This window comes from Crocodylus porosus, unplaced genomic scaffold (assembly GCF_001723895.1).
Source record: "Crocodylus porosus isolate Cpor-Errol unplaced genomic scaffold, CroPor_comp1, whole genome shotgun sequence".
NCBI classification, from domain to species: domain Eukaryota; kingdom Metazoa; phylum Chordata; order Crocodylia; family Crocodylidae; genus Crocodylus; species Crocodylus porosus.
Window position 1 is genome coordinate 140205422 of NW_017728886.1, and position 23293 is coordinate 140228714.

Sequence of the window (23293 nt, forward strand, 5' to 3'; positions counted from 1 at the left end):
GAGTTGGATGCTTAAATAATGACAAAGGTTGTGGACCTTCCTGTCTGAAGCTAAGAACCCTAAATTAGTGTATATTTAAAAAGTTGAGGTAAAATCCAATCCTCTTATCTGTTTAAAATGAAATAGGAAATGTTATATCAATGACCTAAACAAGTGAAAAGATGACATGTGGGAATTACAACTCTATTAGAATTCAGAATTTGCCAGCCATTTGCTTCGATAGCTCTTGTGCTAGACAGAGCTATATTCCTGTTAAATACATATCCTGGATGGATTTCAAGTAGTGTATTGAAGTTACAAGAGAATGGGTGTTTTTGAACTGGATATAAGTACCTAATTTATAGGAGTGGTCATTTTATCAAATATAGTTCTTCATTTGTTTTTTTAAGAGCAATGAACTGATCGGGGTCTTTTTAAAAATGGCAGACATACTTTTTTGACTGTTCCAGAAATAATCATCAATGATCTCTGATGGCTGGAGATACAAAGATATAAATGGAGACCTTGTAATTACAGACCAAGGATGAAACCAAACAATTTTCAAGTGTTCAAGCAAAAGACTTTGATAAAATGAGACAAAAGTGAAGCTATACATGTGCATATTTAACAGGTAAATGTATTATTTTAAGAACTCTGCAGTCAACTGACATTGTTAAAATAGCATTTATTGTAACATTAAGGAGGTGAAGAGCTTTGACGTTACTGTGGGATAGTCTGGAAACCAAGGGCCATAAAGATGCTGGTTCTCATTTAGGTTAGTAGAAGTAGAGGTCTGTTCACACATGGAAGGATTGGGCCTTAGCTAATCTACCCAGCTGTTTCAGACAAATTAGAAGCTGTGACAATAGCAAAAGAAAAAGAAAGTGAAGAAGAAATCAGCTAACCAAAGAGAGTGTTAATCAATATCTATGGTTTTTCATAACTATATACTTTTGGTAGCATGACAGAATAACACTTCATTTTCTGAATTTTAAATGATCAATAAAGAACTGATTCCAATGAAATAAATGGGAATTTTTCAACTGGCTTCCAAGGCCTTTAGATCACCATAAAAACAGGCTTATTATTATGACTGCCTTGGTTTTAATAGTGTTGGAGTGATGCTGCAGGCAGGTTGGTCCAGGAAATAAGTTAGAAGCAAGGCGAGAGACCTTGAACTTGAAAGCTTGTCTAAACCTCTCTCAACCATGCAGTTGGTCCAATAAAAAATATCACCCATAAGAATCCTTGCCTCTTGCTTTTAATATTATTCATGCAATTTGCATGTAGAAAATCACTCCTTTGAGCAATTTTATTTCATATTCTAGAATTAAGATTGTGATGGGATGGTCAAGGGGTGAATGATAACATGGTTATATTACACTATAAATAAGTAATAACTTTAATCATAGAGAAAAAATGGCAATTATTTCTTAGTACTATGTGGTTAGCAGTCATTGCCTTTAGCACTGCAAAGCTACTGAATTTTATATCCAGTGTAAGGGTAAATAACTTATCAAAGTTGATGTTCTGTATTTTGATGTATACAGTTTTCATCTAAGGTACTTTTATAATATTTTGGGAGTAGGTAAAGGAAAGGATGAGATAGAAAACATGTCGACTGTGGAGACCACTACAAAGAAAAAAGAAAATACAATAATGAAACAAATATGTATCTTTGGACAATCCTGGGTTATGGTAGAGGAATAGACATTAAAACTCATGAGGGATGTGCCCAAAGGTTACATAAAACCATGACATTTTCTCTGTTTTTAGAAATGCTGTGTCCAAGGCTATTCCCCAGGGATGTACTGGCTCACAGGAGAAAAAAATCTGTATGGTAGTTAAAGTGCTGGGGCAGGATTCTAGAGCAAAGGTGGGCAATTATTTCAGCTGGAGGGCTGCTTAATGAGTTTTGGGGAGTTGTCAAGGGCCACAAGGCTAGCCCCAACCCTCAACAGGTGCCCCACCCCCTGGTCATCATCTTGGGACTAACCCCTCAACTAACAGCTAGCATGGGTTTTGTCATGGGTAGGTCTTGCCTGATCAATCTCATCTCCTTCTATGACCGGGTGACATATCACCTGGACAAGTGAAAAGAGATTGACATCATATATCTGGACTTTTAAAAAGCCTTCAATCTGGTGTCCCATGGACTCCTCATGGAAAAACTGGTCAATTGTGGCCTCAGCTACACCACAGTCCGATGGCTGGGAAATTGGCTTTGAGGTCAGACCCAGAGAGCAGTAGTCAATGGTAGTGAATCATTATGGTGCTCCATGACCAGCAGTGTCAATGATGCGGGCATTGGTGTCAGAAGTGCATTGGCCAAGTTCGCCGATGACACGAAACTTTTGGGCATAGCATCCACACCTGAGGATAGGTTAGTGATCCAGGCTGACTTGGATAAGCTTAGTAAGTGGGCGGATATAAACATGATGATGTTCAATACCAATAACTGCAAGGTACTGTACCTTGGGAGGAAAACCCTGCAGCATGCTTATAGGCTTGGCAGTGCTACGTTGGATAGCACTACAGAAGAAAGAGACTTGGGGGTCATCATTGACCACAAGATGAACATGAGTCACCAATGCGATGTTGCAGCTGGTAAAGCAAACCAGACTGTGACTTGCATCCACAGATGCTTCTCAAGTAAATCTCATGATGTACTCAGCCTTGGTAAGGCTGCAGCTGGAGTACTGCATCCAATTATGGGCTCCACAATTCAAGAAGGATGTCAAGAAGCTTCAGAGAGTCCAGAGGACAGCCACACACATGATCAAAGTACAAGAGAATAGGCCTTATGAAGAGAGGCTGAGAGCCATGGGATTCTTCAGCCTGGAAAAGCACAGGCTCAGTGGGGACCAGTGGCTGCCTATAAGTGCATAAGGGGTGTGCATCAGGATCTGGGGGAACATCTGTTCACTGGAGTGCCCCAAGGGATAACAAGGCCCAATGGTCATAAACTCCTCCAAGACCATTTTAGGCTGGACATAAGGAAACATTTCTTTGCTGTCCGAGCCCCCAAGGACTGGACTAGATACCCTCCAGAAGTGGTTCAGGCACCTACTCTGGACTCATTCAAGAAATGTCTGGATGTTTATTTTGCTGGGGTCCTTTGACCCTAGCTGACTTCCTGTCCCTGGGGCAGCAGGGCTGGACTTAATGATCTTCCAGGTACCTTCCAGCCCTAACTGGAATCCATGAATCTATGAAACTTTGCCACTGGAAGTCCCTCCTTTTGCCTCCACAGGTACTCCTTTTGGTAAGGGTGGTTGCCATCTTGGAACTGAAACAAGCACAAATTATACACTAAAAGGCCAACATGTACAATAACATATTTCACTTTTATTCCAAAAAATAATTTTGTCCTCATTTGTGTGTGTTTGCACTGTGTATATAGATGCAATTGCATAGTAGCTCAAAAATGAAGTCTTACTTGTCTATTCAGAGGGGTGTGGGGGTATGGGTGGGTTGGTATTGGGTTTGTGAGGGAATGTTTGTGGGGATGTGAAGGTATGTGTGAGGGTGGTTGTGGGTGTTGTGCAGTGTATGGAGAGGGAGGGGTGATTAGGGATGTGTGTGGGGAGTGGGTGTGGGGGTACATAGGGGTGTATGTGGGGGGCCTTCCTACAAACATGTACCCCCATGTGTTCAGCTCCTGCTGCCAGTAGCAGCAGCAGGTGGAGCCGCTGGCAGCACATGATCCCAGCAAGTCCCAAGACTGCACATGGCTAGGCCACTGGCTCCATCCCATGGGGCTTTACCTACAGGCATATGGCTCAGGTGGCGAACCTGGGAACTGCATGCAAGCCCCACACAATAGAACCAGGTAGACCCAATGCCCCTGCTGGCCCGAGCTTCACAGTCCTGCAGGCTTGTCTTGGGTCCATGGTTTGAGCACTTATGAGTGGGGCTTGGCCACATGTGAGCAAAGCAGGGCCAGCCTGAGACTGCGCCAGATACAGTGGCTGGATACAGTAGGACTAGGCACCTATCCATGGGCTGGATGAAATCACCTGGTAGGCTGGCTCTGACCTGAGGGCCATATTTGGCCCACCCCCATTCTAAAATACTGGGATTAAGTCGTAGTTCTACTGATGTTATTTTTCTGTGTAGCTTGTAGACAAGTCTATTTGGGCATCTGTTCCCTACCTTATGTCTGCTTTATCTATTTATCATAGAATCAAAAGAATGATAGGTTTGGAAGAGACCTCAAGAGTCATGTGGGCCAAGCCCCCCAAAATTCAGGAATTTTACTCCTAAAACACCCCTGATCAATGATTATTCAACCTCTTTTTGAAAACTTTGAACAAAGGAAATTCTACAGTATTCCTGGACAGTCTATTTCATGATTGAGATTGTGAGCTATTTGATATAGGAGTTTTTTGTTATATTATGTACAAATCAATGTCCCCCTCCCCCAACCAATGTAAGCAGTAATAGAATATAAACAAAGATAGTAATATATCAACTGTTATTGAGCCCAGTGACTGGGGGCACAACTATCTTTTGATGCATATTAGGTTTCATGGCTATGCTTAATTTACTCTCTCTGCCCTATGAATTAATGCCAAGGCAAGTCTCTGTGACTCCTGAACTGCATATATTTTACTGTAAAAAAAACCAAAAAAACCCCAAGAGTAATATATAGAGATTTCAGTAATAGTAAATGTCATGAGCCCATCCATGGGGTACCCCTAAAACCCCACGTTTCTCCTCTTTGTCCTGCTGCTTGTCCCAAGAAACAAACCAAGGTATGTCTTATCCACACAAGTCTCCACTTCTCTGCCTTTTACTGGACTCCACAGCAGCCTTTGGGTGATGAAAGAATATTAGTTACCCCTTTCCATAGAATGGTTTAGCCAAAATTGGCTCCATGGTCAGACCCAGAGGGTGGTGGTTGAAGGATGTCAATTGCTGTGGTGCACTGTGACCAGTTGGGTCCCTCAATGCTCTATCCTTGGGCATATATTCTTCGACATCTTCATTAATGATGTGGACATTGGTATCAGAAGTGGACTGGCCAAGTTTGCTGATAACACCAAACTTTGGGGTAAATCGTCCACACCTAAGGACAAGAGGCCTATCCAGGATGACCTTGACAGTCTCAGGAAATGGGTGAACGATAACCTGATAGTGTTTAACACCAAAAAAGTAAGGTTCTCCACCTTAGGAGAAAAAACATGCAGCATGCTTATAGGCTCAGCAGTGCTATGATGGCTAGCACTGTGGATGAAAGGGACTTGGGAGTCATGATTGACCACAAGATGAACATGGGCCTTCAGTGTGATGTTGTGGCTAGTAAAGTGAGCAAAACACTGGCTTTCTCATTCTCCCATTTTACTTGGCCTTGATGAGGCTGCAGCTGGAGTACTGTGTCCAGTTTTGGGCTCCACAATTCAAAAAGAATGTGGAAAAGCTTCAGAGAGTCCAGAGAAGAGCCATATGCATGATCAGAGGTCAGGAAAACAGACCTTACGACAACAGACAGAAAGCTATGGAACTCTTCAGCCTTGAAGAGTGGAGGCTCATGGGTGATCTGGTGACCACCTCTAAGTTTATTAGGAGTGTTCACCAGAATCTGGGGGAATGTCTGTTTACAAGAGCAACCCCAGGGATGACAAGATTGAACAGTCACAAACTCCTTCATGTCCATTTCAGGCTGAACATAAAGCAGAACTTCTTTACTGTCTGAACACCCAAGGTTTGGAATAGACTGCTGCCAGAGGTGATTCAAGCACCTACTCTGAATGCCTTTAAGAGACATTTGGATGTTTATCTTGCTGGGATCCTATGAACCCTGCTGACTTCCTGCCCCTGGGGCAAGGGGCTCAACTCAAAAACTCAAAGATCTTCCAAGGTCCTTTCCAGCCTTAATGTCTATGAAATCTATGAATTCACGAATATTCATAGAAGCTGTGAATCACATGAGCACAGATTTTTTATTTTTTTTTACCACTGGAGGTCAGTAAAGTAACAAAACAACAAAGGGTTTAATTTTTGTAGTAGGAAATAATGATATAAGTAAAACAGATCATAACATTTGAGACAAATCAAAAAGACAAGTTTCTTATCCTTTTAGTGATTGCCACCTAGACCTCAGAAGGTGTGTCCACACATGAAGGCATGTGCACTTGCAGCAGCTCAAATTGGAGTGTCACAAATCTGAGCTGGGGATTTTTGCCTCAGCACACATAACCAGGCATGCACTTTTATGTGGAGCAAATTGTGCCACTTGGTACAAAATAACCTGCCCAGCTCCTCCTGGATCTGCAGCTGGGAAGAGCTAGAGCCTGGGTCCAGCACCTGTGTTGGCCCCAGCAGTATAAAAAGCTGCCCTGGTCAGCAGGTCAGGGCTACTTGCTCTCAGGAGCTTCTGGGGGAGGAGCATCTGGGAAAAAGTTGGCCATGCCCCTTCCTGTCCCAGGCTGCTGCTGCTGTTGCTGCTGCTACTGCTGCAAGTTTAGTTTTAGGAGTTTCTGGGGAGAAGGTGACCAGACCCCTTCTTGTCTCTGGCTACTGCTAGCTTCTGGCTTGTTCTCAGACCTTTTGGGGGTAAGTTCGCCATACCCCTTCCTGCCTTGGGCTGCTGCTGCTGCTGTTGCTGTGCCCCACCCCACAAAGGGGGTCCTCTGCTGCACACCACTGCCCCCACCTTGGGAATGGGCCCACTGCACTGTACCACACCGCACCTCAGCTTCTGCATCCCTGTTCCAGCCTGCTGCCCAGCCCACCATCAAGCCACGGTCGGGGGACAGCCTGGGGAGGGAGCCTGCATTGCCTGTGGACCCCTACCTCAGCATCACTGCTGGAGCCTAAAGGTGCCAAGGGTGTCTTGGCTGCCATGGCTGCTTTGCCAGGCCACCCCCACCTTCACCTTCACCTTCACATGAAGCACACCCTGAGTGGCTGAACTGGACAGCTGCTACCACCACTGCTGCTGTTGCTGCTACTTTAACCTTCTGTTCTCTTGCTACCCCCTCTCAGGAGAGAGTGAGATTCCCTGTTGCATGATCTTGCAACACTCAACACCACACCTGCACTAGCTTACTCCCTAATTGACTGATAACTCCTGCCCTCCCTCACAGCTGCCTCACTGCATCTGATCCTGCTTTGTTTTCCTGCCTCTGCTGCTGAGTGCCTGGCTGGAGGCCTGAGAGGCTTCTGGACTGATCTTCAACTAAAAAAACCCCTCCACCACTGTGATGGCCAGAACCAAAATAATTTATAAGCAATAAATATGTGCTTCTTGGAAGCATTTGGAACTTTTGTCTAATATGAAGCTTGTATTTTTGTAACCCGCAAATGTAACTTGTAACTGTTTGTGGAACTGACTAGGCCTCAAAGACAAAGCTATAGCTGTGAAATTACCTGACCTAATAGTTCTTTCTTGCTCAGATTTTAGCCTTGATGATGATAAAAACTGGATTCAACTGCCCAGCTTATCTAGTACATTTCAAGAAAAGACATCTCAAAAAAGCATAGTCAGAGAGTTTTGAAGGGACTGGATTTAGGCAGGGTATTGTTAATTTTAAACCTGAAGATGTTGTGTTGCAATTTACTTATTAGATAAACCCAAGCTTGGGCAGTAACTTATTATAATAATTTCTAACACCTTTTAACCCCATAGGATAACAGCTATAAGGCAATATTATGAATAGCTATATAACTAAAAATTAGCATAATTAGATTACACACTTCACAGTAACCCTCGGGAAGGATGGAACAGAAGGGTCATTGCTGTCCCATACCCCACGGATCTCTATTACTCCCTGTGAGAGCAAGGACCAGATCCCAACTGAGGGGCTTCCACTGGTATCCTTCGGGCAGCCCATTTCAGAGATGTCTGACTTTGCTGATTCAGTTTGATGTGCATCTTCTAACCGAAGGACTATTGATAAGTTACTAACCAAGTAGGTTAATTTGGTTAATTTCTTTATCTGTTTTATTATCACTGTCAATTTTAATCTGTATTGTTATGTTGTCTGCTTATTAGCTTAACCTTTTTATTAACTATTATATATGCAAACTATATATTTTGTTGTCATAAGTAAAATTAATTCCTTTTTGTAAGTGAAACTTGTCATTTCTTTCCTTTCCAACATCACCTTCAATCCCGAACCAAAAAGCCCAGTGGCTAATAAAGTTTCAGTGCTCAGTCAGTCTGCAACTAAATTAATATACTCACAGTGCCCAGCTGGCCTGTGACGCACCACTCCAGCCATCTTTTACAACCTCCTCAGCAGCCTTCTCTGTGTGTTTTTTGCCCTTGTGTGGTAAGTCCTATGGTCCAGTCCCCCTGCCTAGTGTTTGTTGTGTGGCTGAGTAAGCTAGCTCAAGTCTCCCCAGTCCTTGTGTGTGTTTTCCCCCTCCCCGACATTCCCCAAGCAAAGCCCTCCCAGATTTTTTTCCTGTAGCTTAGTGAGATTCAGCCACCCCCACCCCATTTTCCCCTCAACCCTAGCCTACCCCTATTAGATTCACTGGCCCCACTGTATTTCTTGGGTTTCTTCATTGTTTTACTCTCCCTCAAGTGAAACAATGGCAGAGAAGGAACCTTTTTTGGGGGGTAGATGCCCCTACAGAGCTTCCTGCATGCCCCGCTATGGGGGAGATCTCAGTCAATCCCCCAAGGGGATGCATACCCCTGAAGCCCCCACCCCTGAGGCAAAGTCCAAATGACCTCCTCTGGGGTGGAGAAGCCTGAGACCTCTGCTGTGGGGACAGGTGAAACTCTGGCAGGAAGCCAGCAGGGCTCATGGGTCTCCCCGTCCAAGCCCCTCCCCCAAGCCTCTTTCCCCACCATCAAGGACCAAAGGCAAGGTCAGTGGAAAGGGGTCCTCTTCAGCTTCCTCCACTTCTGGGGGTGGGAAGGGGAAGGGACCCACCCCCAAGCCTAGACTACTAGTGCCTGAAGGGACCAGGTGCACCATACCAACCAGCACACCCACTCAGCCTGTCCATAGTCCCAGCCTCACCAATACAGACCCCCAGAAGGGGATCTGTATATACATATACAGCTATGTATAGGTGGCTGTGGGGGACCCACAACTGTGGGGCCTGGACCCTCCATTGCCGGCCCTTCCATCTCGGGTGGCGCAGCCCCCTTTCCGGCACTCACCTACAGGCATGGGGTGAAATACCAACTGCTGAAGTGGGATAACCTGCATTTTGAGACCTGGGTGAAGGCCCTGGCTTGGGTAGTGGGGGCCTCCAAAAGGCAGTGGAGAGGGGGCTTGTGGTGGAGGGTGAGTATGTCCCGCTTGAGCCCCTAGAAGAGCTAGGGATGACAGTGGTCCCCAACTCCATCCCACCTTATAGCCCCAATTGGTCTCTGCTCCCCCAACTCAAAACCCTGGGGAAAGTTATTTTCGTGGTGGTAGCCCTCTTGCTGGGGTGCCGAAACTGACAGTGGGAGCATGGCTGAAGGCTTAGGGCTGCCTCATGATTCCTTTTCAAGGGGCCCTAGTGAGGATTTTCTATATGCTGGGGGACCTGCAATGCTTCTGGTGCCATGACCCAGGGCACTTGCATAATAAGAGTCCCATGGGCCAGGTGGGAAAAGCATCCATGGGTCCCACTGGCAAAAGGGGTGCCCTTACCACCAGTGCCCCACCTCCCTCAGGCCTCCCTGGTACCCCAGCCACAACTATCAGCCCCTCTGTGAGCTCAGGAGACCCCACCCCGCAGCCAAGTTTGGCAGGGTCCCAGGAAGGGGGCCAGCAGCCAGGGGAGGAAAGGGAGTCAGCCCCGCCCTCAGTCCTAGGCATGCACCTGCTGTAACTGCCCTACCCCCAACCCTCACCTTCTCCTGCTGCAGCCCATCCACCTGAGGACTACCCCATGGCTGAGTGGATGCAGGTCCCCTCTGGACAAAAGGCCAAGAGGAAGGCCAGGGTGCAGCTGGAGCCCTATGACATGGAGGACCCTCCCCCACGCTCACAAGATAGTCACATGGGGAGAAGGAGCATCCCAGCTTCTGGGGACTATCCCAGCTGCACCTGACAACCCACCCCTAGGAAAGATTAAATGGGTTATCCCAATGTAGGAGGATTTGGGACTGTTGAACAGTTCCAAACAGGATTCCATGGAGGAAGCCCATCACTCCACTGGCCAGGGATTACCCCCTGAGACCACAGACACCAAGACTGAGGCTGGCCAAAAAGAAGGTTTGGCAGAAGAGCCCTCCCCCTCTGATGATCTAGGGGAGACAGGGGCCCTGGAGCTCACCCCGGTAAGTCCTGAGGAGGGAGGTCTCCTTTCCCAGGACCCTGACAGGTCTCTCCTCTCTCCCTCCCAGAAAAAAACTTCACTTCCAGCCTGCCTGATGCTCCTGCACCAGATGGAGTCAGGGTGGGGTCCCCTAATCAACAGACCAATCTTGTCAGGGACCCTGCACAGACCGCCATGGCTCCAGATCTTCCCTGCCATCTTGTGATGGAGCCCCACCCCCACACTTACCCCCAACCCTGTCCCGAGAGGCTGCAGAGCTCTCCTAATCCCAGCCTGATGCCAGGGTCTTAGTGAACTGGGGAGTTCAGACAGTACCTAAGGAGCCTGCTGACCCCCAGGCCCAAGAGGAGGATGCCTGAGAACCATCAGGCTTCATGAAGCCTGCAGACCTCTTGGTCCCAGGGGTGAACTACTTGCATTTCTTGACTGAAAATACACCTGTTGACCCACCAGCAAGGTACAGCTCACCTTGGACTGCTGGGGAGATTTTTGACATCATGTTCAGCACTGCAAAGGGATTGGCAGGGGAAGGCAAGGGGCCCAAAAGCTGCAATGCCCAGATCTATAGGTGAACTTGCAGTTTCATAGATGCCCTCTATACTTACGGGAGGACACTGTGTGAGCCGATGAAGCCCACACCGGGCATTGAGATGCACAAGGCCCCGCTGAACCATCTAGTCTACCTCCCCCACCGCCCCAGCAATAAGGTCTTTTAAGATTTCAACCCTCAATGTCAAAAGGAAGGCTTCAGGAAGGGTCTTGGAGATGCTGGGGGTGCACCAGTAAGGGGTGCATCCCATGGTATTCTTGCAGGAGATCCTGATGACTCCAGTTGACAAACCTAATTGGTGGCTGGAGTGGGGAGGCAGGGTCATTTTTAATTACCTCTTGGCTACCTCTTGCAGGGTATCAACCTGTTCTCCCCAGGCCTACAGCCAGAGATTCTCCAGGAGGTTGAGGTGGTGCTGAGCCTCCTGGTGCACCTCCATGTCCAAGTGCAGTGGTTGGTCCTGAACCTTCTGAACTTGTATGCCCCTGTGAAGGACCCAGAGTTGGTGGATATTTTCCACCCAGTGGCCACTTACATCAGCACCCTCAACCCTCACATGTGCCTGGTCCTTGGTGGTGACTTTAACATCACCCTAGACGTGGAAGACCGGTTGAGCAGGGAGCATAACCAGGCTGCCAAGGGTGTCCTCAGGAAGATCCCTATACACTACTCCCTGGTGGATGTCTGGCATGCCTGTCACCCTACTGGTTCCTATGCCTTCACCTATGTGAGGGTGGGGAGGACCAGGCATGCCACTCCCAGTGGGACCAGGTTTATATCTCTTTGCCACTCTTTGCGTGGGCCCACTCATCTGGCATCTGGCCACTTCCTTTCACTGATCACCACCTTGTCTGGGCCCAGGATACACTAGGGCCTCGGTATCTGGGGTTGGACTATTGGTGTTTCAATGCCAGTCTGCTGAAGGATGTGAGCTTCAGGGAGGCCTTCTGGATGGCCTAGAATAAGCAATGGGCAACTTTCCTCTTGGCTTGGAGATGGTGGGATGTGGGGAAGGTGCACATCAGGCTTTTTTGCCACAACAACACATGGAGGCACAGCCGGCAGAGGGAGGCAGTCCAGGAGCAGCTCAAGTGGGAAGTGCTGGAGCTGGAGAGGTACCTGATCACCAGCCCGTCCCTCTGTGAAGATTGTTGGGAGAGGCGGGAAGAGCTTCATGCTCTGAATGCCCACCGCGTCCGTAGTGTGTTTTTCCACTTGCATGTTCAGTTCCTTCGGGAGATGGACCACAGCTCCTGCTTCTTCTATGCCCTAGAGAAGAGGAAGTGGGCCTAGAAGTAGCTCACCTGCTACTTCTGGCAGGCAATGGCACCCCACTCATGGATCCAGGTGAGATGTGCTGGCATGTGTGGGCCTTCTATGAAGAGTTCTTCTCCCTGGATCCGACCAATGCTAAAGTCTGTCAGACCCTGTGGAAGGGACTCCCACAGGCCAGCATGGGCAAGTGGGACCAGCTGGAGGCTCCTCTCACTCTGGCTAAGTTTTCAGCCTCCCTCTGCCTGATGCCTGGCCACAAAGCACTGGGCATCAGTGGGCTGACCATGGAGTTCTACCATGCCTTTCGGGATGTACTCAGCCTGGACTTTGCTGCAGTCTGGGCTGAAACTTAAGGAAGTGAGCAATTCCCCCTGTCATGCCGGAGGGCCATGCTGACCTTCTTACCAAAGAGAGGAATCCCCATGACCTGAAGAATTAGCGTCCCATGTCCTTCCTCTGTATGGACTACAAAGTAGCAGCGAAGGCCATCTCTAGTCCAGGAGATGAAGTCTGCCCTACCTCCCTACCTCCCGGTGCCCTTTCCCTTGTCAACCAGGTCCTGCATGGTGGTGGTCCCCTCCCCACCATGTTCTTCAGCCACCTGGAGTTTGTCGTGGGCCCAGCGCCTCACCCAGCCTCATGGTGCTCCCCACTCCACTACCTGAGCCAGCTGGAGGACACCAGACTGGTCTGCTTTTCCACCATCCATTCCTGCCACCACTACATGCTTCATCATGCTGCCCTCCTGTTCCACCCAGACACCAAATAGCAGGACCTGCTTGGCACCGGCATGGCCGGAGCAGCCCGGTGGCTGAGTCTGTACTCCACACTCATCCCGCTAGCCCTTGGGGACCTCAGTTGGAACCTCCTCCATGGAGTATTTCTGTGCGCTCAGTGGCAGACCACCCTAAACTCCTGTGGGACACTCCATCTGCCCCACCATCTCAGCATTCATAAGCCATCCCTGATACCTTGAGGTATGTAGAAAAGACATACAAAGCTGTGCCTGTGGCCAAATTGCTGATTCTGTCAATCAGAATTGAAACTTCAGATTCAGATGTGGCTGAATTGAATCGGGACAGTGATCCAAATCAACTAATCAAATCACTGTCCCTTGAATAGGGTCAAATCTGAATCGAATACTGTCCACTTCACACACCCCTACTGGTTACCCAGAGATGTTGTGGATTCTCCATCCTTGGTGGTTTTTAAGACCTGGCTAAACAAAGCTTTGGCTGGGATTATATAGTTGGGGATATTCTTACTTTGAGCAGGGGGTTGGACTTGGTGACCTCCTAAAGTCCCTTCCAACCACAATTTTCAATGTTTCTATGAGTCTATGAATTCTTTGTTCTTCTTAAAGCACTTGAAATTCCTTCAGCTAAATGATTATTACTCTGAGATGCCTTTGCTGTTAAGGGGTTGATTTTTCCTGTTATGTGCCTGCGTTTGGGAGTGTCACCCTAGTGACACAATGGCAAGAGATATTTAGCAGTTTCACCAACTCTCATTTACTTTATAAACATTGCCTGACTGCTCTCTCTCTCTTGTATGTGTCTGTGTGTGTATATGTATGTAGATTAGTTCTTTTGACTAAACCATATCTAAAATCATAACAATGCATACAGACAACGCCACATAATCCTTGCACTGATAAAAATGAAATACTACATAATATTAGCTTTTCAACAAAACCATACATGCCAAAGCTGTAAAATAAACATAACAAAACCTGCATATCAAAACTGGGGGGGGGAGTAGCTTATGATAGTACACATGTACTATTTGTTAATACTAAGCAAATGTTTGAAAAGTGACAGGGACACAAAAATATGATTCAAGGAAAAGGAATCAACTGATTCACCCATACAGGTACCACTAACCTGTATGTTGAGCAGGTGATATTTATTAGAAATGAAAAGGATATGGAAGAAGGATTTCATTCTTTTAAAAGGCAGATGATGGGGAAAAAATCATTTGGAGGAAATTAAAAAAAAAAAGACAACCATTTCTAGGTGTAGCCTATCTTATCTCCCATTATAAAGAGTTTGTGAATATATTCTCATCTATACCTTCTGGCTACAAGACTAGGAATCCTAAAATATTTCAATAGGAAAAATTCCATGAGCCATATTTTAAAAGAATAACCCCTGAAAAAACTGAAGGTAATGCCACTGTACTTTTAAATTTGCCCATGCATGTATGACTTGTATGGGCAGCATACTACACAAGCACTAAACAAAACCTAAAATGTAATAGAAAAAAATATATATATATACACACACAGTACCATACATGTTTCATGTAAACACCAGTATTCCCAGACTGACGAGACAATCTTATTTCCATAAATATTGGAAAATCTTGAATAATCAATCTCTTCATCATACAGAATAGAAGAAGCTATTAGAACTTATTCTTGCTTACCCTGTATGATAATCTTTCAGTAGAACAGGAGAGGTCCTTATGCTACTTCAGTATGAGGTTCATTAAGCAATATCCAGAGGTGTCTTTATTATATATGTTGTTAAGTGGATAATGCTACCTGCCTTTCAGAGTAGCCTCTATGTCCATCTATTTCGCCATTTTCCAATGGGCCCATGGCCATGGCCATTCATCAAAGAGTCCTACTAACTACTTACCTATTTCAGGGATTTCTTACATTCCAATCAAAACTGGGCATCTTCCAGTGTAGCTGCACCTTTATAATCCCATACAATTAGGCAAACAAAACAAGGATGAGCCAGGATTTGTACCAGTGCTGATTTATCGTGGCTTCAGACATAGCTAACAAGGTGCAATTCCACAAGAAACTGATGTTTAGCTGACGCTAGATTTAGACTTTCCTTAAGGTTCAAAAAGAGAGGTCATCCTCCATGCACATACATTTCCCTTCAGTGAATAAAATGTTTCAGTCCCTCAGCTGCATTACAAATACATCTCCCAGAATCTCTAGCCTTGATATTCAATTTCTTTATCCCCATGTCTGGACAAGTGGTTAGTTCCAAATTGCTTTTGGATTGCTTTTTTTCCTGGAGCAGCTGAAAGTCTGCAACTTCCTTGGGGGCAACTTCAAATAGTTTCTGCTAAACGTTGCCTGCTTATGGCCCTGAAAAGCATAAAGCAGTCATAGTAGAGGTGAATTTTGTCATGCCTTCTTCCTCAACCCTGGGTCACCTGATTCTTCCATTCGCCTGTACAACTCATTTTCACTGCAACCCCTACTGCAGGTAGGTTACTAGAGATCTTATGCCGACTGTACACACTATCAGCAAGGGGAAATTTCTTCTCCCTTTAGTGGCTCATAACATTGTCATCAAGTTGTAAATTACTTAGTTCAATAGATATCCAAGCTCTTTCATTCTACATAAAACTTATTCTAACTAACACATTCAAGTCTGCGATCCTTACTTAAGCAAAATGGCTAAGAGATGTCCTCACATTAGTAAGGGCTACTAGCATGAGTAATAACTACAGGTAAAGAAAGATGATAGAAGGTCCTATCAGCTGTAGATTATTCCTTTACTCAGAAGTATTTTTTAAAGTCATATCCTGCAAAAGCATTTAAAAGCATTTGCATGAGTTTAGCCTAACACAGATAGGCAGCGCAATATGGCTGCTCAGGGTACATAATATTAAATATGTGCATTTGTCTCTTCAGGCTTGAGGGGAAAGCCATGGTGAAACTGCATCATTTACAGTGGCTGGCATGAAAGAAAAATAAACACTCAGAAACATTTTAAAAAGCCAATACACTAAATTTATTTTTTATTCATATTCACAAGCATAACTTTTTTCTTCTTTAGCTCTTCTAACGTGAAAATCAAAGTTTTATACAAAAACTCAGTACACTGTGAATCTGATACCCCAAGATAAACTGCTGTTTCAAAACATTTGTTTTCCAGTTCTTACAGCCTGTTTTAAGAAAACCCTGAACAGTGATTGGCTCAGTGATTATAATTACATTTCTTCCTCAGGTCATGCTACCAAGGGTAAAGAAGTTCTATTGTCATTTCTTATGACAATTTTAAAGCTCATGCTGAATAGTGTAACTAGAAGTTTAAGTTCCAAATCTACATAATACATTTCAATATCCATGTTATCAGTTTTTATTTCATATAAAACAATGATTCTTATTTAAAGGTCTCTTGCAGAAGCAGTTTCTTCCACACACTGGCTTTATGCTTCTGTATATTAAGCCTGTCTTGATTTGCTTCACACCTTTTCTTAAAATATATGACCTTGTACTGCATCCTTCCAGAAACATCTGGTGATTCTAAAACAGGGACATTAGAAATTCAGTCCATTATTTTTAATATTGCTTTTCAGATGTGAGCATTAATATCTTGTGAATAAAATAAATGAAGTCCCTTATTCTTCATCTCTGTTCTTAATTCTATTTTTAAATTAAATAACTTCACATGTGTTCAGACTGTACTTAGATAAATACTGACTGTTGCCTGAGATATACTATATCATTATAAATGAGAAAACATAAAAGTACCTGTACATTAAGAACATTACTAAACAAGAAGAATGGTTCAATATACTTTTAAAGAACTATGAATTTTAATCTATATAATCCATATAAGTAAAGAGAAATTATAAAACTGATAAATTCATGCAGTCTTTTTCAGGAATAAAAAGAAACTATGTAGATGGTCATACATCTTCTGATATTGCTGGCAAACTCATTAGTGTACAGTGATATCCATTATATAGAACATCATAAAGATGAAAGCTATTAAATGAGAAAATGGTCCTGAATTCTATCACAGTAAAGCAACTATGATTTATTATTCAAATTGATATAAGTAAAATGAAGGGTAAGTCATGCTCGTGATGCATAGTGAGGAAGTTCTAAGGCTTATCTAAGTATAGAACTCTGCCATCTTTTTTCAATGATAGAGTGGTTGTACCACCCAAAAAATAGTTGCAGCATTAGCATGTTTGTTGACTATGACAAACTATGTATTACGGACAATAAAAATCAAAACAGCTGAAGAAAGAACCTTTAGGTAAATGGGGCTGCACAAACAAAAATAACAACAACATAGCAATGCAGCATGCAAAGATTCAGACTCAAGTCTCAGAAATACATTCTCAGATCTAGAGGAAACCAGATGGTCTGTTCCTTCTGTAACTTTCTTAATCTTACCACTTAACATGGATTAATGGATTTTGAAGGGGAGAGGACAAGGGATATGAACACTTGGAAATTTTCCTGCAATTTTCTGAATCAAATGATCTTCTAAAAAAAGTTCAAAAGTTATATTTTTATTTTCAGTCTCCTTTAGAATTGCTCATTCTTATACATTTTTCCACTCCCATTCTGACTGTGAAATGATGCAGAACCATTATGCAGTCTTTCTGAGAGGAGCTAGGATGAGTGGAGACACATGAGAGGCACTATGTAAAGAGGAAAATATGAGAAAGTACTTATTTAAGAAGTATTTCAAATGAAGATGTTAAGAATGGGGAGCTTAGACACCAGGCACCAGAAACAAATTAGCTACTACAATTCCCTTTCATAAATACAGGTTTATAAATTGCATAGATATTAGAGCTGGAAGGGACCTTGTGAGATCATTGGGTTCAGCCCCCTGCCCAAAGGGCATGAAGTCAGCTGGACTCAGATGACCCCAGCAAGGTGACCATCCAGGAATTTCTTAAACATATTCAGAGTAGGTGCTTGCACCACTTCTGGGGGTAGTCTATTCCAGACTCTGGAGACTCGGATGGTAAAGAAGTTTTTTCCGTATGTCCAGTCTGATATAGGCTTCCAGCAGTTTGTGACCCTTAGATCTTGTCTTTCCTTGGGGTGCCCAGCTGAACAGACATTCTCCCAGTTCCTGATGCACACCCCTTATGTACTTATAGGCTGCTGCCCCTTACAAACTCTCTTCTTTTGTAGCCAGTGTTCCTGTCTTCAAATCCTAGGCAGGTTGTTACAGTTCTTAGGGACAGTTGTCACTGATCTCAATCTGTTCAAAAGTTTACCATACTCTGTAGTATTTCTTTATTTCCTCATACATGTGTATACTACTTCTTGCTCATGACCAACTAAAATATTGTGAGCTAGAGGATGAGAAACCTGTTATGAACCTTGTATAAGTAGAGAAAGTAAAGAAGCCTCAAAATGCCAACAGAGGCAGAGAATATTGAGCTAAACTAATGTCTTCATTTCCAAGCAGGGACTGTCTGAGCAGTAATGGAAACAGGTAGTAAAACTCTTGATTAACTTGGGAATGGAGAGCTAAGGTGCTGTGAATGTTCAAGGGCTCTGTCCTTCACAGCATTATTCAGTGGATTATTGTACTAGGGTTTAATTTTTTGTAAAGCACAAAATATGACAAATATTATCAGCTCCTGTTCATCACGTGAATTGGGATTTCATTAATTTTTAAGGTTGAGATGTTTTAGAAATCAATAATTCAAAGAAATCTTTTTGGTATAGAGCTCTTCTATATCCACTGAATTTTACAATCTGAAAAAAATGTTACTTAATTTACTTGACTAAAATGACTCCTCTCTCTCTCTCTCCCCTTCCCCCTCCCACCTCCAAACTTGCCAAAAGCCCAACCCAAATCAAACATTTTTATATATACTTGCATTCAGAATATCTTTGATAGGGCCTAGGCATACAATGGGCTTGCACCAGTATAACTGTATTGTTTTGTACCGCAATTGGAAACTACACCGTGGTCCACGCAAATAGATGAGCAACAGTCCCGGGGTAGCTGCATGTATTAGGTATTTAATAGCAACCTACAACTTGGAATGGTGGTTCTCAGTGCTAGCAGATAACAGGACAAGGAGCAATGGTTTCAAATTTCAACAAGGGAAGCTTAGGTTAGATATTAGGAAGAACTTTCTCACTAGGAGGATAGTAAAGCACTGGAACAGGTTATGCACAGAGGTAGCAGAATCTCCATCCTTGGAGGTTTTTAAGACCAAGACAGACAAAGCCTTGGCTGGTACGTCATAGTTGGGGATGGTCCTGCTTTGAGCAGGGGGTTGGACTAGATGACCTTCTGAGGTCCCTTCCAACCTTCACAACCTAATCTCAGAAGGGTGTTGGGAGAGCTGGTAAAATCCTGTTTACATTGACCAAATGGCTACTCTAGGCTGTGAACACGTGACACAGAAATGGTTGTAACTTTCTCTGGCAGGAATTTCCCATCTGACTTTCCCAAAACATCCTAACCTTAAGTATGTTATACTTTTGTGGGTCTGTCATGTGCTTGTTCCTTTATTTGTTTGTTTCTTGGGGGGAGGGGGGAAGCAAGCAGAGCTAGAGGGATATGCTTGTGTAAAGGTTGTTTACAAATGTGTAAACATTATGGTTGTATCCATTAGTTGGTGTTGCCCCTAGGAATCATTTTACTAGAAACCCCCAAGGATTGACATGGCCCCTCGTCCAATTTGGTATCAAGTGAACTTTTAATAGTAACCTCTAGGCTTATAACAAGTATTCTTCCTTGCAATACAGCCTGGCAAGTAGTTCCTTCAGGCATTACAGCAGCAACCTTCAACGGTACTGGCTTCAGATCCTTAGCTGGGTGTGTGGGATGTTAGTTTCTGGATTTCTTGTTCAAACAAACAGTCCAAGGCTGCTCCTGTCTCCCCAGGGTGGCAACGCAAACAGCAAAGGCTTGTTTTGTTTTGTTTTTTACTTTTGTAACTTCTCTCGTCCCAAATTGTCCAATCCTCTGGCCCTGTGCCAAGCATTCTTTATATGGTGCACCATTCCTCTGGCACTATGCCAGCCACATTGCTTATAGGGACTGGTGTCCCTTGCTTGCCTAGTACCCAATCACAGCACTCACATCTACCAGTGTCACAGAAGGCACTGTGTTCAGTTTTGTTGCTTAGTTCTGGGAAGGCCTGGACTGGTCATAGTGGAGCCCTTGGCATGGCTTTATGAGCACGTGTTGGGATCTGGCCAAATACCAGAGAATTGGAAAAGGGCCTATGTAGTCCCCATTTACAAGAAAGGGAGAAACAAGGACCCCAGCAATTATAGACCAGTCAGTCTTACCTCAGTCCTTGGGAAGACCTTTGAAAAAATTATCAAGGAACAATTCTGCAAGGGCCCAGCAGGGGATGGCAAATCCTGCCTGACTAAGCTGGTTTCCTTCTATGATCAGGTCACAAAGTCCCTGGATGAAGGTGTCAGCCTCCACAAGAGAAGGTTGAGAAGGGACCTGGTCGCTGTTTACAAACTCAACAGGGGAAACCAGTGGAAATTGGGTGAGGCTCTGTTCCCTCAGGCACCACTGGGGGTTACTAGGAATAACAGGCACAAATTGTTAGAAAGAAGGTTCAGGCTGGACATCAAGAGGCATTACTTTATGGTTAAGGTTGCCAGGCTCTGGAATGGACTCCCAAGGGAGGTGGTACTCTCTCCTGTCTTGGGGGTCTTCAAGACGAAGCTGGACAGATATTTGGCTGGGGTATTATGACCCCAGTACTCATTCTTACCTGGGGCAAGGAGTTGGTCTGATGATCTGTTTAGGTCCTTTCCTACCCGAAGCACTATGGAAGTTTGCCTGCTACAACTGGTACCACAAGCCACACATGTTGCATTTTAAACTGTGCATGCTACTGCTAATTTGCAATGTAGGGGTAAAATTTGCTACCAGGATTTCCTGTTAGCAAAAAACCCCAAACAAACCAACAAAAAAGAAGTGCAAAGCACACAAAAGTAGTGTGCACCAAGACAAATGCAGAAGCAGAGGAGGAGGAAGCCCAGGGCTGCCTGCTCTCCCACCTCCACATGCTGTGGAGCCCGCACGCTGAGACACACTGCAGCCCAGCCAGCCATGGACAGGTGGCTGGTGTGCAGTGTGCCTTGAGATGGGGGAACAGATAGCACTGGGCTGCTGCTGCACCATCTCTGCATGCCACTCCCCAGCTGGCTGTTTCACAGGTTGCTTCAGCAGAGGAGCTGCCTGCTGCCTAGCCCCAGCTGGCCCCACACCCCTCAGCACGTGGAGCCAGTTGAAGCAGCACATTGGGAGGTGGGACAAGCTGGGCACTGGCAGTGTGCCCACAGCAGGACAGTGTGTCCCACAACAAAGCACATGAACAGGGGTGTACACTGTAGCACAAAGAAGTGGCACAAATTTGTGCTGCTACTATTTGTGCTACTGCAAGTGCACACCCCTGAGCATCTGGATCCTGCTTGTGTGTCCAGACTCCTCTTTTAGGTTATGTTTGGGACCAGAAACAGTGGAAAGTCTTTCATATCATGAGATTCTCATACTTTTTCTGTAACCTAATTAGAAGAAGTTAATATCAAAAGCCTCATAAAGGCTGCAGCCACATGAGCATGGACCTTTGGTTCCCCAGGGACAAAAAGCAGTGGTGCATCTTGTGCTGCCACTACTTGTCCCCAGGGAATGCCTGCGACACACACCCTCTGGCTCACAGCAGAGGGCTGGCCCCAGAAGCTTTACCTGGGGTCCTGGAGGCCTCCTGGGGTTCTCCTTGGGCTGCATTAGTGTTGATCCTGCTGCTCGGTGCCTGTCTGGCTGCTGAATCATGGCTCTGGGTGGCCAGGCTCCAGTTTTGAGTGCTGTGCACTGCCCTCATGTGTGCCACTCCAATTTTTGAGGGGGTATCAGGGGAAAAAAAACAACCACCCATGCTGCTTCCTCACAGCACAGAGAACAGCCGAATGTGTGGTATGTGGTGCCACAGACATGCCTGTGGTTTGACATACCACATGGCTACACTTGTCTGGACATGGCCAAAGAGTCCATACCTTTTAGATTTTCAGTTCAGTTTTGTCTATGTAAACAGACCAGATAATTATGAGAAACTTCAGATGAGAAAATAAACACTTGACTGCTTATATCTGAATTGGATTTGAAGTCCAGGGATGAAATCCTGGCAGTAATGAAGGCAACCGGACTTTTACCATTGTCTTTAGTGGGGTCAGATTTTCACATGAGACCTTTTAAGGTTCATACTTTACTATCCAATTAAAATTGAAAGTGTTAGAGTCAGATTATCAAAAGAACAAAGGAAACTACCTGTCCCCCTTCCACTTAAAAGACAACTAAATTAAACTTAAAACAGAAGAGAGTGGCAATCTTGAAATAGCTTGACAAAGTGAGAGAGAAAAAGTGGAAGGAGGAAAAGACAAGAACATATTCCCATAATGGCAATGTCATAGAAAATAAGGTGACCTAACTTTGCTCCTTCCAAACTGAATCAAACCCAGATATTTACAATACACAGTCTCACAAACACACACTATTTATGTATAACAAAGTGTGGAATTGAAAAGTGAGTGATTCATATATATTCTAAATTCAAATACTTTCTAAGACAAATACCAAAATAAATAAAACAATGATCCAGTAAGTCTCTTATTTTACTCATGAGTCTAACATTCTTGGATTTTCAGGCTAATAGGATTGCAACTTCAAAGGTGCAGATCCTCAAAAGCTAGTTAAGGGCATAATTTTTATTGATTCAGGCACTGTTGGAAATGTTGTTCTGCACCAATATCTATAGTTAATAATATAGTTAATCATATACCATACAACGGGAACACTAGCATACATGTCCAGATTATTTCCTTACCAGTCACTACCACTATGGGGAGAAGTTTTCAGATTTTCAATGCTGACCTTTTTAAGCCTTAATACATATTTTACATAAAATAAGGAAAGAGTATATTGCTATGTATCCTAAATAATACATGCACTTTTCCCTTTTTTTTCCTGAGACTAGAAATTTATAGTTAGGTGAATGCAACATCATCCTGTCTTCAGGATCTTGCTATATATATTCACAGATAATAACTTCACATAATGTTTTAAGGCTGAGATGATTGCCAAAAGAGCCCAAAATGTTTAATCCCAGATATTTCAGGATATAGACATTTAACACTTTTGGGCCCCTCAAATATTCCATTCTCTAAAAAGTGACTGAGAAAAAATAGCATCTTGAGGTTGCAACATCTTTGCTTTGATGAGCTCCAAATGAAATTTGCTAAGTTTACTACTCATGTGGAATCATTTGTTTAATGTTATTCAACTATATCACTTGACTGTTTCTTCATTATTCATAACCCTGACTCATATCAAGGGTAATAATATACATTTCAGTTCTACCCAAGCTATGCTTCTCTACTTAGGCATTACAGGACTAGAATCAGAAAATAAACCATGATTTTTGAGATTCTGGTTTGCATTTGTAAGGTGTGGAGTATTTAATATAAACTGGGTTTTTTTGTTT